This window comes from Alligator mississippiensis, chromosome 2 (genome assembly GCF_030867095.1).
Source record: "Alligator mississippiensis isolate rAllMis1 chromosome 2, rAllMis1, whole genome shotgun sequence".
NCBI lineage: Eukaryota > Metazoa > Chordata > Crocodylia > Alligatoridae > Alligator > Alligator mississippiensis.
Window position 1 is genome coordinate 95,846,530 of NC_081825.1, and position 13,999 is coordinate 95,860,528.

Below are 13,999 nucleotides of genomic sequence, written 5' to 3' on the forward strand. Positions count from 1 at the left end.
GCTCCCCAGCTATAAACTGACATTCAAAACAATAGGATAATCACACTACAGAAACCTTGACTTAAATAGGAGAATGTAAACCAAGGTGCATCTCTTTGATGCTCTGAGTCTATGGGCACAGCTCTCACCAACAAAAGCCTGCACTCTTGTTTACTGTATCTATCTGCAGCGCAGGGAAACCTGCAATTCCACAGCTTCTCAACCACCATATTATTCAGCATTCCTGCCTCCTACAAACAAAGATCCTTTTCAAGTACACCGAGTGCAAGACAGGTGAAAAACATGCATGGCTCACCGTACTATTGTCATTGTTATCAGTTCAGATGCAGATTTAGTGCCCCTTATGATGACGGTTTGGGTTTTCATCTGTAATATGGTACTGCTGACTCAGTAGGACAATAGGAACCTGGTTTTAGATTGGGTTTTTTTAAAGAGTAGTCCAGATGAAAACCTCCACAACAAATTTCTCTCCTTTGTGCTTACAGGCAGTCTCGTATTGCCGGGGTACTATTCTAACTGCACAACTAAGGCTATGTAATCCAAGCAGAAAAACAACCATCATTTCCAGCAGATGCCTGGCATTTCCCTTCGCAAATGAAGCAGCACACACAATCCAAAAATCAGCCAGCACAATGGTAACCTAGTTGCTCCACAACGCTACCAAGGATCCTTTTTTATCTCTAGCTCTTCCATTAAAAGCAATCGCAGTACTCAGCTGGGATGTTTTTGGCTTTCATCTCGCTGCTTTTTCAGCCGGAACAACAGAGGTAGAAACCTTAATTAGCAATCTGAAAGCAGCGTAGAGGCCAGGAATACTTACATTTGCAATTGTGTTTGCGATATTTGTGCACTGATCCAGTGACTGATGATTACAAAGAAGAAAAAGAGCTTTTTAGACTGCCTTTCAAGCTTGGTAGCAGTGAAAAGGCGGCTGTTATCTGAAAGCTACTCATTTTCTATATGCTCTGCTCTACTTGCTTCCCATGTGCGTGTAACACAGCTGCCAGATTTAATAACCATGTCAGCCTCTTTCCCCCATAAAGAGGCAGAGAGATGACAGGATGAAGATGAAGGAGCCAGCTTGTAAATCTGCAGTTATGGCTGCACTAAGCTTTGAACGAATGTCACAGTATTATTGTCTTTGAAGAAAAAATAAATCACTGCTGTTTGCCTGATGAAAAAGCTGTGCAAAAAAAAAATCTTGGAAATGTTAATCAATAAGTGTCACAGTGATATTAAAACTATAATCACTCATTTTTTCCTCCAGTACCTAAATCTTGACAGTGGAGTTCCTTGTCTTTTTTACCGCTACCTGATCTTTCACCCTAGATATTCCTTAAATTGTACGAACACAACCCCCCAAATTAACTGAAAATTATCCCTGCCCCCTTGCACTTTCTTCATCGTAAAAGTAAATGTTTCCCTATCCTGCTTCGCTGAATTTGTGACCAAAAAAAAAAAAGATCCTCATTTACCATTGAAATGTTCCCATGCAAAGTGATTCTTAAAGCACTGGACCTTAATATCTGATGTGTTCGGTTTCAGTTCGCTGCTGAGGTGGAGCATTTCCAAATCTCAAGCAACAAAACCAGCTCCATGTGAGGAAGCAGCAATCAGAGTTTACATGATGAGAGAACAGTGAAATGGTGCTGGTTTTACCACTAAAACCTACAAGCCAAAAAAAAAAAATCCTGATGCAATGTATGGATGCCGCAGAGATCATATGACATCTATGTGTTTCTTTTTGCCTCCCGCTCTCTCTCTCTCTCTGCATCTCATTTATATTCCCTTCCCTTCCCTTCAAGGCACCTGTCTCAGCAGGGAGTGGTTTCTGTGGAAACTACAGCCAGCCAGTTTTCTCCTCTGAGAATCTGTTGCTATGGCAACCTTACATAATGTATATGGCCTAGATTGTCATTTGTTTGTTAAATAAATTAAATATTGAAATTCCAGTGATAAAATGAGAGCCAGTTGTGATTTGAGGAGGTCAAGAAATACAGTCACGTGACAAATTACAATATGAATATAGGATTAAAAAAACACATTAAGATTCCAATGCAATGGACACTCCCACAGCATCACACGAAGGCAAAGCAATTTCTAAATCAAAATAAATTAGGCACATTGTTAGGATTTTTACATGATAAAGGTGAAAAGTCATGTATTTTGCTGTTAAGCTTACTGTTTGTTATAGCAGCTATCAGTATGCTAGCATGTTTTATTTATTATCAGTATTGATAATGCCAGCACCAATCAACAGTTTATTTAATAACAGATCCAGATATAATAGGGGGAAAGGATTTCATCATTGAAATAGCTGTATATGCTGTGAAATGAGGTAAAATAAAATTTTAAAATGTGCTGAAGTGAATGAAAGGAACTGTTCAAGTCAATGAGACATGGTATACAGTGGAGCATGAACAACGCAGACACAGTACTGTGTACTCCACTTTCATCCCTTTCAAGGAACTCAGAAGAGATTACCCTGTCTGAATCCACAGTGAGGAGAGAGGATCTAATCAGATTATAAAACAATGCTTTTGGGAAATGGAAAGATTTGGGTTTTTCACTTCTAAATCGGTAGTTCAAAAATCAAGCCAGGTAGGTAATGACATAAAGCAGTAACCAAGCAACAGATGTTCAGTGACCTGTGTGAAATTACTTTGTGTTCTTAGCTTGGTTTCTAATAGACAGGGATGCATGTTATGAAGCACTCTGTAGTTAGTATCTCACTGGTTAAGAAGTCAGGATTACCGGTTGCCTCTAGAGATGGTCCTTCCTGGGTAGTTTGGGAGAGTATTGTTGTAGACACTTGTACCAACTCTGCCTCAACTCTCCCCACGTTATGAACAATTAGTTCAAGAGTGGAATTCCTCCACCAAAGCTGTCCATCTGGCATCCTTCGTGCCAGACCTTCCCCATGCATAGAATAAAGGGCCAGAAACCTAACTAATGGCTATGGTTTCCACTAAATGGCCTAAAGCCTAAACAATAATCGTCACAACCCTGATTATTGTAACACCTAAATCCCTTTTCCTCTACTTTCTCTGTGCCCATCTGGAGAGTCCTTCACTTGGTACCTTCAGCTAGATATGGTTTCTGATTGGACAAGAGTATAGTGGAGGAGAAAACAGAGGCAAGTTAGAGCAGCCAAGAAGGACTTACGTTTGCTGCAGGTTTAAATCACACAGGCTGCATCTACATGAGCAGCAGACTATGTGGTGGCCAGAACCAGAGGGGTTACTATCTTGAGCAATAAATATATGCTCTTGGAGACATCCAGGCAATAGTCTAGCAGTTAAGATTAGCTAATGCAAAGCTTACAAGTTTGCAACCCGCAAGTGGAATTTGTCAGTCATAATTTAACCAACGTGTTGAATCTAACTGTTGCACCGATCATGGGACTGACTGGGCCCCAAAAATAAGCAAAACTACAAGATTAGCTGATCTAACAGGTTTTTTAAAGGTCAGCCATAACAAGATCTGACCACCTAATATAATTAGCACATTCCAAGGAATAAGAAACCAAGGGGCTGAGTTTGGGCAGAGTACTGCTAATTTCAAACCTCAAAGTAATGTGGTGTAATTTGCTTATTGGGTGAACCCGAGTTCAGGCGGTAACCTCTCATGATAATTTCTAACACCTTTTAATCCCATAGGGTAACAGCTATAGGGCAAGATTGTGAGTGGCTCTAAAGCCAACAGATTAGTTTAAAATAAGGCACAAAGGAACGCACATGTCAAGTAACCAGTTTGAAAGACAGGACAGGACCATCGCTGTACCAAGCCTGGACCCTGGACTCCCAGTGTGACTGAGGACCGGATCCTGACCAAGGGACCTTCCCGATGACCCCTCGGACAGTGTTCATTGGGGACGCCTGACTTCGCTGGAACAACTTGGCGTGCACCTGGCATAGAGGGACTGCTGATAAGTTGCCAACCCCATGTGGGAACTCTTTGTCATTTTGTCTATCTGTTGTTATTATTTACTAATAGCTCTTTATTATTGTACTATTTGTTTGTCACATTAACCTTTCTGTTAACTGTTGTATGCTAAGCTATAAGTAAATTTGCCTTTACTTCACTCCCAACTCACCTCCTCAATCCCGAACCCAGCAGCCTAACGGCTGATACACTCACAATGCCTAGCCGGCCTGTGACAGGACTACACAGTTGTTACTGTGCAGTTGTTTACTACTTGTATAAGTAAATACTAAATGACTGTGCAGTCACCAGTGTTAGTGTGCAGTACCTTCACCACATGTTTTTTTTTCCAATGCTACTGCACAGTAGTGTTACACCACACTACTGAACGGTAGCAGCAAAGTGTAAAAGAAAACCCAGTGTAACAGTCTTATCGGTATACAGATTGAGGGATAGGTACACAAGAGGACTTAGGCACATGCTTTACTTTAAGGTGTTTTGCAAGCTATTGAAATCCACAGGCCTGAGTTATGCATCTAGGCTCTGTATAAAATATATGGGGAAGATTACGTGCCTAAAAATGGGATTCACAAAAACCAGAACACTGAACATGAAGCTTTCCAAACTATCCAACAGCAAATACTGAACAGAGACAGGCAGGTCCAAAGGAGGTGCAGTGGTGCAGGGAAGGGGAATCTCCCTATCCATCACTGCTGTTGCTGTTGCAGTTTCCAGGTAAGCCCAGCCCCAAAGCAGACTGGATGGAGTAGGCAGGAATGGCTTTGAAGCTTCCCGCATCTCCAGGACAGTCACAACTCTGGCCAGGACTAAGACATCTTACTCTGGGTTGCAGAATAACTAACTCCATCTAGACATTTTTCTGGAGTTAGGGACCTATGCCTACCCTTTCACACAACAGACAGCCAAACAGGAGGTGGTAGCAGTGACTTCCCTCAGTGGTTAGACCTCTCTCACAGAATATAGGAGACCTCTGTTCAAGTACCTCTTCTGTTTGTGGGGGTTTGAAACTAATCTCCCATGAGACTGCCCTAGGCACTAGGCTCCAAGGTATTCTAGGGCAGAACTTTCCCAATCCAACCTCCTGCATCTATCCTACTTTGTAAAGAATAATTAAATATTAATTGGGTGAAAGAGAGCGAGTGAGAATGAGCATGATCCTATAGCTATGTGATTAAGGCACTCTCTGGGGAGGGAAAGAAAACCTGGGTAGCCAACCCAGCTGCAATGAATACTTAATTTAAACTTATTTAAATATTCATGGAAGCATTGATCAGAACTCAGTTCTCTCCCTTCCCGGGTGAGGACTATAACCTCTGAGCTCTTGTTTGGTTCAGGGCCTGATCTAGTAGCTGGGCTCTGGGAATACCTGCCAGATCAGGCACTCCACATGAGATAAGCAGACAAATGCCTCATTTTTTTATCCTGATGGGCCTTAAGCATGAAATAGGTACTCAACTGCTGGGCACCTATGGCAGGGCAGGGCTCCAGGGAAGCTGCAATGCCTCCTAGTGGCCACTTTGATAGATTTCATAGACATTAGGGCTGGAAGGGACCTTGGAAGATCATTGAGTCCAGTCCCCTGCCCCAGGGACAGAAAGTCAGCTGGGGTCAAAGGATCACAGCAAGATAAATGTCCAAATGTCTCATTAAGGAGTCCAGAGTAGGTGCTTGCACCACCTCTGGCGGCAGTCTGTTCCAGGCCTTGGGGGCTTGGACAGTAAAGAATTTCTTCCTTATGTCCAGCCTGAAATGGTCTTGGAGGAGTTTGTGACCATTTGACCTTGTCATCCCTGGGGTGCTCTGGTGAACAGGCGTTCCCCCAGATCCTGATGTACTCTTTTTATATACTTATAGGTAGCCACCAGGTCCCCCCTGAGTCTGTGCTTTTCCAGGCTAAAGAGTCCCATAGCTCTCAGCCTCTCATTATAAGGCCTGTTCTCCTGCCCTCTGATCATGCATGTAGCTCTCCTCTGGACTCTCTCAAACTTCTCCACATCCTTTTTAAATTGTGGAGCCCAGAACTGAATGCAGTACTTCAGCTGCAGCCTCACCAAGGCTAAGTACAGCAAGAGGATGATATCCTGGGATTTGCTAGAGAAGCATCTATGGAAGCAAGCCAGAGTTTTGCATCCCTTGCCGGCTGCAACATCACATTGGTGGCTCATATTCATCTTTTGTTCAACCATGACTCGCAAGTCCCTTTCAGCCACAGTGCTAGCATGCGTAGCACTGCTGAGCCTATAAGCATACCGCTGGTTTTTCTGCCCAAGGTGGAGTACCTAGCATTTTTCAGTGTTGAACACCATTAGGTTTCCATCCGCCCATTTTCTGAGGGAAGTCATTATCCTGTCCTCAGGTGAGGACGCTCTACCCCCGAAGTTTGGTGTCATTGGCAAACTTGGTCAGCCTGCTTCTGACACCAATGTCTACATCATTAATGAAGATGTTAAAGAGTATAGGCCCAAGGACAGAACCTTAGGGGACCCCACTGGTCATGGCGTACTACGATGATCGACTTCCGTCAATTACCATTCTCTGGGTCCAAACTTGGAGTCAATTCCCCAGCCAATGGACTGTGATGTAGCCAAGGTCACAGTTGTCCAGTTTTTTTATGAGATGATCATGAGATGACTTGATCCCTGCCCAACTCTAGCTCCTTGAAGTATCTTCCCTTCTTCTCACCTGCCACAGCTTGATGCTACTTACGTAGTTTAAAGCATGCCCCAGGGCCCAGAGTGAGCCCAGTCCAGTTTTGCTTTACCCCTCAGGGCCTAAGATGTGGCCCCTATTAGTGCCTCAGGGCACCAATTGCCTTATGAGCTACAGGTTTCCCTTGCTTGTGTGTGTTCTGTATGTACAAATTCACTCTTATGCAATGACACTTTTTATACCAAAAATTCATTATATGCAAGGTAAATTCATTCTTATGCGATTGATATGGTGGAAGCCCACAGTCAGCTGCTTTGTGCAGTGCATTGTGGGAGTGACATGTACCAAATTATACTTTCCTGTGTGGATCTGTGTTCCTCGCTTGTTATCTGCAACATGTGTTTCTGTAGCTGCCATCCCCATTATGATAGTGCCCTGTGCTTGTGTGTACTGTCTGCTGTTGGTGAGTACCAACACTGTCTTGTAAAAGAGGTAGAAATGGGTCTGGGGGTCAGTACAGTCAAAGTCTTAGAAAGTATCCCTATTTGTTACATTGTAAAGTGGGTTCCTTTTATGCGAATTCGAGTTATGCACCGTTTTCCAGGAATGCATGTATAGCATAAAGTGAGGGAAACCTGTACTTGTGACCTCCACGTGGTACCTGCTTACTTAAGGAAGAGGGGCTGGTCCCCAAAGTAACACTTGGGCCCCTTTTTGTCTCAGACCTTTATTGGGGCTTAATCTGTCCTACAGCTTAATTTTCAGCCTTCTCAGCTTTAGGCCCTTTTATCTAGCTGTGTCCCCTCAGCTTAGATCCACTGCCTTGAATCTTGGCTTTTTGAGCTACAGCCCCTGTCTCACCCTTCCCAGGCTCTGGGCCCCTTGTCCTGGCTTTGCCCTTCTCAGACTCTGGGCCCCTGGTCACAGCTTTGCCCTCCTCAGGCATTCAGCCCTCTGAGTCTTCTGATGGGCCCCTTAGCCTCTCTTCTAGTCTCTGACCTCTATGGGGCTCTGTGAAGGAAGAAGCTCTGGCTGCAGTGGAGGTCCAAGGAATGATAATTACCCCACATTTACCTCAGGTGGGGAAAAGAACACAGCTGGAGCCCAGAGTGCCTCGCCATGCTTTCATAGCATGTGCTCCAGCCAGATTGGTGGCCAGGGAGCATGAAGCAGTATTTTCTGGCCCTGGAGAGGAGCAGCTGGGGGAAAGACTGCAGTATCCCAGCAGAGAAGATGCCAGAGGACTCTCCTGCCTGTGCCAGCCTGCAGCTAACTGCGGTGAAGGGGCACATTGCAACAGGTACGAGTGGTCAGAGAACCACCAACCAGTGTGAGGATCACTGACAGAACACTGGGGGTGGCATGCCTAGAGAAGTTTTGAAGCCCCAAATTGAAGTAGGTGCCCAAGGAGTGGGGCGGTGTACAGCATGGGAGCCCAAGGCTTCAGGGAATGGGGCAGTAGAGCCAGCCAGTGTGAGTTTGTCTGCTTAAATTGATTTTTTCTTTTCCAGCACTGCTAACAAAAGGAACTGATAGAGAGGAGGATTAACTTTGTAGGAATGCATGCACTTTAGTTGATTCTTCCATTTTGGGACAGCTGAGAAATAAATTGATAGAGGGGGATCAACCCTGGATGAATGCAGACCTTTAAGTTGATTTTTCCTGTTTGGAACTGCCAAGAAACTGATGTAGGGGATCAACCCTGAAGGAAGGAAGGGCCTTCAGCTGAAGCACCTTCTGCTATGGTTGAGGCATTAGTGAATTGATTTAAATGTATTTACATAGGAAAGCTGTCAGTCAATTAATAGAAAGGGATGAACCCTGATTGAATGGTGGACCAAAACTAGGATTGCCCCGCTGAGTGGCTTTGTTTGAATCCATTGGAAGGGCCTGACTCGGATCCTGGCAGCCTAAGGAAGGACCAGTATACTTGTCACAAGGGGCCATGCCTCAAAGAGAAGAATTCAGGATAATGTCTAGGATGTGGGAAGAATGCAGTATAAGGGGAGGCGGAGCCCCACAAAGAAATTCCTTTGACAGGCCCAGACCTAACCAGCTCCCAACTTGAAAACCTATCAAAGACGTGGCAGGAGAGAAATACAACACTGAAGAGCAGCTATGATAGCATCGATCCCCACCGTCTTGACATCATCCCCCGGTAAGATGTAGGGCCAGAGAGGGCCTAGGCCAGATAGCACCTACCCCCAACAGGCTCTATGTGGGGCACCTCTCAGGCACCCTGCGGCCTCCATACCTTCTCTATTAGCAATTCCAGTTCTCCAGTTTTAGTCTTTACCATTGTGAAAAAAATACAGCTCCTCTGGGTACCATACAGAAGTAGGGCTGGAAGGGACCTCCACAAAACCAAAATCAAAACAGAACTCAGAATCATGCCCACTGTGGGCAAACTTAAGATAAGAAAAAAGAAAAGGAGGCTCATCTGTATACTAAGGCCCTTCTTATTATCCCCTTCCTGGATCCATGTCAATTTTCCTGGGAAGTGTTCTCCCTTCCTCAGTCAGGGTTGGACTTCATACTGACCTGAGGGCAGCTATCTTATACTGCTAAGCCCTACCCTGGCCACATTGCCCTGACACGCTATGTGCACCCAGGGTTTTCTCACTGAGCGGTTTTGCTCTGCTTGGGTTTGACACACTTGCTGCAGGGCCTCTGGTGACCATGGATGCCCCGTTTCCACTCCCTATATTGTCTCTGCTTGTAGTTCCTCCTCTCTGAGCCATAAAGACTCCAGCCTTAAAGGGTCCTCACTGGCCCTGCCTGTCCCCCTGCTTTCTCCCAGTAACAGAGTGAGGGTTCCCTGTTATAGCACTGCCAGACTGGACACGCTTATTTGCAACTGGGGACTGACTCCAGGATTAGGGGGCATGTTTTTGAGGATCTACATTTTGAGCTTAAGTGGCAGTTAGGCACCTATGTATGGCATAAATCCCCCAGTGGTTCTAGCCCTGAGATTGTTAGAATCTTCACAGGGATTAAAACTAATCTGATTTTGTCTGGGAACCCATACAAAATGTTTTGCAAGTGGCTCACTGCCTGACTTACTTGTTGTTTTAAGTTTCAGCTAACTCTCATGACTACAGGCTTACCTACCTCTTCCCTAGTTTTAGAAGCCAAGGTTCTAGCAGTCAGGTCAGAAAAGTCATCCTCCAAATCATGTAAATTGATCTGGCAGCCCTCATTTTAGGATAGATTAAGTATCAGCAGTGCCACAGGTTTCTACAACATGACTTCAATGAACCATTTGTTTTCTAGGCTCACTTTAGAGCAGAGATGACAACTTCTTGGGGAATGGAACTATGTTACAAAATTATATATTTTAGACATATGACAAGGTGATGGGCTTTGTGGGTAGGAGGAAAGCAGTAGATATGATATACCTAAACACCAGTGAGGCTTTTGACACCATCTTCCATGACATTCTCATGAGTAAGCTAAGGAAACACAGGCTAAATGAAGTCACTGTGGAATGAGTACACAACTGATTGGATCTTCATGCTTAAGAAGTATTCATCAATGGCACAATATCTATTTGGGAGAAGGTTTTGATTGGGGTTCCTCAGAGGTCTTTCCTAGATCCAGTATGGCAGTTAATTAATATCTTCATCGATGACTTGAAGGATGAATCTGAGTTTATACTTCATAAATTTGCAGTTGGTACCAAGATGGGTGGGATAGCAGGCACTTTGTAGGATTAGAAGTTAAAATGAGCTTGCTTCTTTGGAGAAATAATCCCAAATACATTGGATAAAATTCAGTATGACCAAGTACAAAGTGCCACACTTAAGATGGAATAATCAAAGACTCACATACAAACTGGGGAACAGATGTTGGTGCTACAGTACTACAGAAAAGGACCAGGATGGTTACAGTGGACCACAGCAGAATAAGTTAACAGTGTGCTACTGTTGCAAAATTAAAGGGGACACAAGCAATTCTAAATTATGCTTGTGCCTTACCACCAGGAGCCTGGGCTAACATCCTATAACCCTTTAGACAGGCATTTTAGTGAATAAGTGCTGTGTAGGGAAATAAACCTGGCCAAGCTTTTTTGCCACTGAACTATCATGTGTGGTCTTTTGTTTGAAGTAATGTATAGACAACACCCTGACAGAGAGCTCATGCAAAAGAAGAACTACACTGATCATGTGAGAACACAGAGGAACAACATGGAGAACAACAAAAATGATTAGCAGTATAGAAAGTATGACACACAAGAAAGGTTAGAAGAAATAGTATTATTTAGGCTGGAGGAGATCATCTCCAGATATGTGAAGATTTGTTATAAAAATGGAGGATAATACTCTTGGCTGCATCCACATGTGTGTGGACATTTGGTTCCCTGGGGACAACTAACAGTGGCGCACTTTGTGGACATTGGAATGCCCATGTCATATGCCCTCTGGCACGCAGCAAGTTACGCTGTGTCAGGTAGGGGAGGCTGGGGCCAGCACTGGGCTGTCCCCAGCAGCCTTACGTGGGGTCCTGGGGACTTCCTGCGGCTGCAGCAGTGGAGATTCTGCCGTGTGGAGCCTGACCAGCAGCCAGAGCATGGGTTCAGCTAGCCAGGCTCTGGTTTTGAGTGATGCATGCTGTCCCTGTGTGTGCTGCTCCGCTTTTTCCCATGGGTTTTTTGATCCCTGGATATCCAGGGGTCAAACCCCTCCTCCCCGCCCCACAACCACCATCCTGCAGTGCAGAGAACAACTGAATGTGCAGTATGTAGCACCTCAGACATGGCCCTTATGTCCAAAAGGAACAGGACAAGAAGCAACAGTCTTAAATTGCAACATGAGGCAATTTCATTTGCGAAGCACCCGGCTCTGTGCAGCTCTGCGGCTCTGCAGGAAGCCCTGCAGGCAGCCTGGCAGCAGACTGGGAAAGCAGGCTCCGCCCAAGAAAAATGGTGAGCCTGATTTTTTTTGCCCCCTGGAGCCTGCCTGAGCTGAGCAGGGGCCTGGTGCTTCCCTCCACAGCTGCAGTGCCCCCAGGACCACCCGAGCCAGGTGCCTGTGGGTGGGTGCTGCCTGGGGGGAACCTGCCGATGCTGCAGAGGGAAGCACCAGCCCCCCCACAGCCCAGGGACCACTCCACCTGCCAGTAGCTTGCCCTCCCCTACCTGCCACCAGAGTGGCAGTTAAGTCAGCAGGGTGTGTGCGTGACACAGGGGTTTAATTGGCCCGTAATTGAAGCGGTGTTTTTAAAGACCCACTACTTCAATTTAGGGCCCCCGTTTCATCTACACATGCCCTCTGACCACAAACATTTTTTAATTCAAGACAGACACTTGGCACAGCTTGTTTAACAGGTCTGATCCCTCTTCGAGAAGGAGGTTAGACTAGATAACCTCTGGCATCTTGTCCAGCCCTATTTTCCTATGTTTCTATGATATGAACCTATATATATAGGTATAATACTTCACATCCATTTAACCCACTGGATTGCTAAATATTATCATGCCTGATTTATAAAAGTTGGACAGAGCAAGACAGAAAGGTTAAATGACTTTCCTAAAATCAGAGGGAGCCAGTTTCAGTATCCAGACACTAGCTCCTGGCTTTGAATCAAAGAGTTCCTGGCTTTGAATCAAATGCAGAGACTAGTTTTCAATTTATTTAAAACTGTGTTCGCAAACATAGTACGGACTTCATCCCCAAATTATTGTGTCACATAATTCCTGTATCAGAATCTATCTACAAGCTTCTTAAAATTTTGTTAATTCTAACCCCCAGGAGAGGGCTTCACAGTTAAAATCCTACAATTTTTATTAGAGCTCTATAATAATAAATCCTTATATTTGTCTCACAAATATTAGAAGACATGAAAAAACATTTCCAATTTCAGCTGAATGTTTTTTATACTATCCACTCCTTTTTTCTCATATCAGAATATCAAGTAAACTGATCAAACCCAAATTTCTGGCACTTATCAATCTCTGTTACTTTAATCTTTTTAAATCCTTTCCATTTAAATGAAATGCATGTGGAATCAAGTTGTTTTATGTCCACCTCTAAAGAAATCCACAGTACTCTATGCAATTGCATCTACAGAATAATCTAGATAAGATCAAAAGAAAAACGTTAGCCAGTGATTTCAGTGTGATTTGCTGGAATAGAAGGAAGATAATAGCATGCAAAGCAATTTAATTCTATCAAATTACAGAGTGGATTGCATTACATGATCTCATATACAATGAGTATTAATAGCAGAAAAATAGAATTCATCAGTAACCATTTTGACATTGTGGAGTTCTAGTAACATGGGAAAGGTGGAGAATAATAAACACCCCCGCCACCCCACTCATGCTTGGTTGTATCAGTGGTGCTGAGGATAATATGAAAAACCCCTTTCTGAGGTGCAGTACATCTCTTCCCCAAAATATCTAGCCATGTCTTTAATTATTTCCTGCCCCTTCTTGACACAGTTGCTTCCACAAGAAATATCTTGGGCAGTTCATGCACTCTTCTGAGTGCCGGGGCCATCTCTATGGCCATAACTATTAAATAAATTGTCTTTTTTTTTTTTCATACTATTTTGGGAAAGTAGCTAAGAAGGAAGTGGTGGGCCTGATTACAAGAATGTCCAGGTGGATATATTCATAAATGGTAAAGAGAAGATGCCAAGAATATCTTCACTTTGAACACAACAAGCTATCAGTTGGTGCCATGATCCAGTTGTTGCCCTGGGCTCGGGGAGACATCTTTCCTCCTCTTATTGCTTTCATCTATGAAACATAGGATTGCCCAGAGCACAAAAGTTATTACTACAGCTGACACTAACTGGCTGTCTTAGCACTTTCAAGGGGAGCCAACTACTAATTAAGAAGCAGTTACCTTTAGCTTTCCGGGTCCACTCAAGTCAGCGTTGATTCACGTTGCTGGAGCAATGTGAGGCAGCCTGCTGTGTTGTTTGTTCCCTACAAACTCTGAGATATAATAGAGGGCTTCAGACTCCAGGGATAGCAAGACTATACTTTCCACAAGCCCTAAAGTTATTCTGAACATTTTTAATTCTCTGAACACAAGGAAATAAGTCAAATGCACAAACCAAAATTGTCCACAGAGAAAACTAGATTCCAATATGCCTAACATATTCAGCTAGTTAGACCTCTTTATGGCCTAACCTCAAATTTAGAATGAATAAAATTATTTTCTGCGAGAGTAAGGGTTTCATGTAGAATGGAAATGATGAAAGCTCTTATTCAAAACACTCACTACTAATCTTTTCCAGAACTCAAGTCCAAATCAGCTATTTCATCAGATTACTTACAATTTAAGAACCACACGGCAAATCAAGCCTGAAAAAATAAATCCTACAGAAAGCTCAAAACCAGCAGAAAACATTTTATATTAGGACAAAGATTGTCAGGTGTGTGTGTTACACTTAA

At 43.9% G+C, this 13,999-nt stretch overlaps 1 protein-coding gene across 3 annotated transcripts in view; it reads right to left on the bottom strand.

The window, feature by feature from the left end:
• The window catches only part of TRIM2 (tripartite motif containing 2), a 157,000-nt gene extending 143,533 nt beyond the window's left edge, over positions 1-13,467 (bottom strand). Inside the window, exon 1 of one of the 3 annotated variants that reach the window (XM_059721954.1) lies at positions 13,446-13,467. The gene's annotated coding sequence lies outside the window, so the exon portion shown is untranslated. Of the gene's footprint in view, positions 1-295; positions 380-820; positions 942-13,445 lie in introns of those variants that run through there. The other 2 variants (XM_019481478.2, XM_019481479.2) reach the window with 2 other exon arrangements.
• Between the last annotated feature and the right edge of the window lie 532 nt (positions 13,468-13,999).